This window comes from Cupressus sempervirens, chromosome 9 (assembly GCF_028749045.1).
Source record: "Cupressus sempervirens isolate cs-2001-9-10 chromosome 9, ASM2874904v1, whole genome shotgun sequence".
In the NCBI taxonomy this organism is placed as follows: Eukaryota; Viridiplantae; Streptophyta; class Pinopsida; order Cupressales; family Cupressaceae; genus Cupressus; species Cupressus sempervirens.
Genome location: NC_143126.1, coordinates 184,402,225 through 184,407,241, shown reverse-complemented (window position 1 = coordinate 184,407,241; position 5,017 = coordinate 184,402,225).

Sequence of the window (5,017 nt, the reverse complement as noted above, 5' to 3'; positions counted from 1 at the left end):
AATTATGCTAGCCTTTAATTAAATTTGTTTAATTATTATTCTGCACCATATGAAATTAAAAATTAATAAATTAGAAATATTTGTCATCCTTGATTTTCTCATCATGGTCGACATGGAACATTGGATTCTAGCACTTAAAACCAGATATTTCACAATAGGCTCAGAGATAAGAAGGATAGTTGTGACTATTCAGGCATGAAGGCTCCTATTAGAAACTACTTCCATGATTTAAGCTCAATATGTTGAAAACACATATTATATTTCAAATTCATTACATAGTTCCATCTTAACATCCAATCAAAACCAGTGGAGTAATAGGTCTTTTTTTTTTTTTACTAATGAATTACACAAATTTGAAATGTTGCACGGTTTGAGCAAGTATCATATGAGACTGAAATAGCCTCTCAACTGATAAATCATTATTGAAAATAACTTTAGTCTCAAATATTAATTTTGAATAAGTATTCATTATATATTGCATTTATACAAAAGTTTAGCTTAGGAAAAAAAATTTAAAATTAACAAATTTCATAATCCAAATTATATAAGAGCATAATAGTTTCTATAGATAAAAGTGATAATTTGTAAGTTTTCTTAACCAATCATATGATAAAAAAGTAATAGAGAATCAGATATTTAATTTTAACTATTAGAGATTGGTTGCGAAAGAAATATTTAATAACTAGACAATTCAAAAATATGCAGTAGTACTTAGTCTACCAACAAGTACTAATAAACGAAATATAAATAATTTTAGATGTAGTAAATTAAATTATAATTTTTTAGTGTATCTTATTGCATTTCTTTAGATAGATTTATTTAAGATATCTATACTAGTATTAAAATATTTAAAATAGATTTACAATTTAGTATTCTCATATTAAATATTACAATTGTGTACTTTTGTTGTATATTAATACTATTAGTAAAATGTAAAAACATAAAGATATTAAAATTAAAAGTCAAGTATTAAATATATGTTAAAATTAAAAACCAAGTATTCAATAGTTTTAGGTAAAATTAAGACCACTTTGTTTAAATAAAATAATTTTTAATTTTTAAATAAAATTAAAATATAAAATTATAATACACATACATAGATACTTTTTTTTTTACCGTCCAATATAAATTTAATCTGACCTTAAAATTTAATTCCATACTCCCCAACATTAATGAAAGTTCGCTAGGGCAGTAAACAATATATATAAATAAATAAATTTAATCTGGCCTTAAAATTATTCAATATTCCCCAACATTATTGAAAGTTAGTTAGGAGAGTAAACAATAAAAATAAATAAATAAAACCGCCACCCTTAAATATCACACATATCATGATCATCTTATATGATAATTCCATGCCGTGGTAGCAAGTTGCTAAACTTGCAGATCTCCATGTATATTCACAAGGAGCTTCTAGAATCGCATATTTCCATGATGTATTCACACTGTATATCTGTCAGCAGGTGAAAGCATGTTTGGATGTTCTTACTTTCAGTACGGAGGAACAATGGATGCCGAGATGACAGATGATTATTTAGCAAACTACGGGCCTCTGGTTATCCTGCCCTTAAATATCAACAAAGACATTCCCAGCGTGCATCGTAATTGGCAAGCCAATATGAGAGAAATTAGGGTAGTTGAAGAAGAAGAGGAGGATATATTGAAGGTGGAATTGGGAGAAGATGATGACAGATTTCTCACTAGGGTTTTCATGGCAAGGGATGAAAGAGTTGGGCATTCAGTGAACTTTGGGCCTTCCTGTATTGTGCCCTTGGATGTTTTTGAAAACATGGGTAGAAGGGAAACATATGAAGGAAGGCTTTTATTTCAAAGAGAAGATCAAGATCAAGATCAAGAAGAAGTGAGGCTGGATATGGGCCAAGAAGGTGCAAGTTTTTTCAGGAAGCTTTTGACCAGGGATGAAGAATTAGGGCACTCGTTTGAAGATCATGAGGATGGGAGAGATCTAAGGGTGGGAGTTCCTTTTAGTTGGGAAAGTAAGCCAGGGAGTTGTAGGGATAATGTTGGTGCAAAGGATGATTCATTACGGTCTAGGGTTTTACCCCCACCTCCTCCATTTCATGCTAGAGCTCATTTTGAGACCAATTTGCCAAGTGGGTCTTCTACTTCTAGGAAGAAAAAGGGTCTATTGCATAAAATAAAGAACATTTTATTAGGAAGGAAAGTTAAGGAGGAAACCAAGCATGTGGCGTGTGAAACATCTACAAGGGTAAGTAATTTTATCATGCCAGCTCGGAGGAGTATAAGTGAGGCATCTCATTCCATTGGTAAATTCATTATGCCTCGAAAGAGTATATAAGGGATTTTTTTGTAATGGCAATTGGTGACGATCCCTCTGGTTTACATTAGATGAAATGCTGCATCAAATGTTCTATATAAATTTCTCAATATCCTGTGGTTCTTGTGAGATTCATTTCCTCTTTTGTTAGGTCAAGGAACTCAAATCTCAGAATATAGAAGATATAATAATAAAAGATTGGAAGTCTCTCATCTGAGGTCTTTTTTGATTTTGTGGGTTACTACATGGTTTGACTGTAGATTTACATATCAAATAAGATTGTAGAAATTTAATGTTTCAATGAATTGTTATTGAATTCTAAATCAATGAGTTCACCATTCATGTGACTTAAGATGTTTATCTGCATAGCAGTTTCATAGCAGTTTCAACCCCAACACAAGAAAATTGGGGCAATTGTGCTTGAAACAGAAAACTTGTGCCAGCATTACACTATCAAATATCTCTGCAGGCAAAATGGACCTAAAAGGATTTGTATAATTTGAATTTGATATGTCAAACTATGGCTTTTATCTATCTGATTTATGCACAACAATATTAAAAGAAAGTCTGCACAGAGTATAAATTATTCCATACCCAAAAGATACAAAATGGATTTTCGATATATCATTTTGGAACTTTGTATCTGATTTTGTATTTGAGGTAGAATGATTTGAGAATAGAAATGTACATTGCGAATAGGAATGACTATTTCAATAACAGTTATTTTTTGGAATGGGTATAAGCTCATTTGTATTCCTATTTCCTATTTCAATTGACAAACCAAATAGAAAATAGAAAATGTATTCCTAATCTTCTATTCCTATTCCAGAAACCAAACAAGACTATTATTATTCTTAAATATCAAATGATTCAACAGCTAAAAGATCACAATTATCCGTATTTTAATGATCAAATAATTCTTTTATATTATAAGATTGAAAATTAACTATCTTAGCTTTTATAATTTATAACATAGATTTATATTAGCTTGAGGTTTTTGGATTTGATTGTAGATGGATTTATACTTAATGATCAAATTCTAATTTTAAAAGAAAAAATCTGATGACTTTTTAAAATTAATATTTGATGAACTTATATTTTAAGCTAATTGATTATAATTCACCATTCATCTGTCTCAAGAAGTCATTCGTCTGTCTCAAGAAGTTAACTGCAGTGCATTTTATTTGGGCAACATTTTCTACCCAACACATGAAAAGTGGGGTAATTGTGCTTGAGACAAAAAAAAACTTGTGTATTGTCAAAGATTTCTACAGGCGAGGGCAACTTGCTTTGCATACCAATCTGTGGTTCTATCGGCTTAAATATAGTGACTTGCTTGACAAAATGGTCAAGCAATATGGCAGTGTACGCAGGCCAAAAATGATGGGATGTATTCAAGGCGTTCCAAATTGTTGATTAAATATCTCAGCAGATCTTGTCACCTTGAATGTCTAATCACAAGGGGTATTAATGTACTTTCAATAAAATAAAATATCAGGAATAAAATGTCCTCATCTTGAATGGCTTGGAATATTTTCGATCATAGGATGCTTTAGATGCTTGTTCAACTTGTGGACTAGGATAAAGCTATGTAGTTCTCTTCGTTTTTTGTGGACTAGGATAAAGCTATGTAGTTCTCTTCGTTTTTTGTGTTGTTCAGCTCTCTTTGATATTCAATAAAAATTTTACCCCTCTTTTAATTGGAAAATAGATTTGTTAAAATACTTTATAAATTTCAAGTGAGAGATCAATAAAAGGACATAAATAAAGAATTTGAATTTATCAGATGATTACAGTCTCAGGAATCTCAATTGTTGAGGGATTCTGTGAAATAATAATGTGCATAATTTCCTCATTTTGCATCTTTGTTCGGTGCTCATCATTTACCTACTTATTCACTATATTTGTAAGGTTTTATGAATTATTTTCTTGTATAAAACCCCAACTAATGATTGTGATCAACATATTCTGAAATAGCTCCTTTATTTACATTATTCATTGGATTGAATTCTACGATTTATATAAATTGGTGGTATGCTGTCCCACATTTCAGATTGCTGAATATTACAAATTTTGAGTATGTTTTCTTTCCTCACAATTCTCTTTAATGGATGTGAGTTATTTAATTGTCTTAATGTTTATTTTCATATTCTACAATTAAAATAATCTACATGTTAATCTTTTCCCACGGGCTGAGGAACATGTTATGTCTCCTAACTAACTTTAAGATGTTTCTTTAAATTGCAATGTTCAATTATATTATGATGTCTCTTTTGCAAATTTAATTCTTTTAATATTCATTGGTTTATATACTATCTCTTTTGCAAATTTAATTCTTTTAATATTCATTGGTTTATATACTATCTTACAGTCACTTCCTATTCTTCCCTTCTTCTTTCCCCCAAAGAGTGGGATTGACTCTCTACTTATATCTTATGTGTGGGAAGCCTAAACTAAAACGTAAAACTTAGATTTTTTTAGTGTCAACTTTGGTAAAGCTTTACATTTTATTTTAGGCTTTAGCCAATACCTATGTGGGACTAGATGCTAATGGAGAAGTGTCTTTTCATGAATAGTTCTTACATCCTCATAATTATGTTTTAATAACTAGGTTTCAATTTGGTTAGTTAATATTATTTGCTATTGATATTGACTAATTCAATATAGATAAGAATTAATTAGTTACGCAAAGTAAAGGATATGTAATATCCTCTTAGC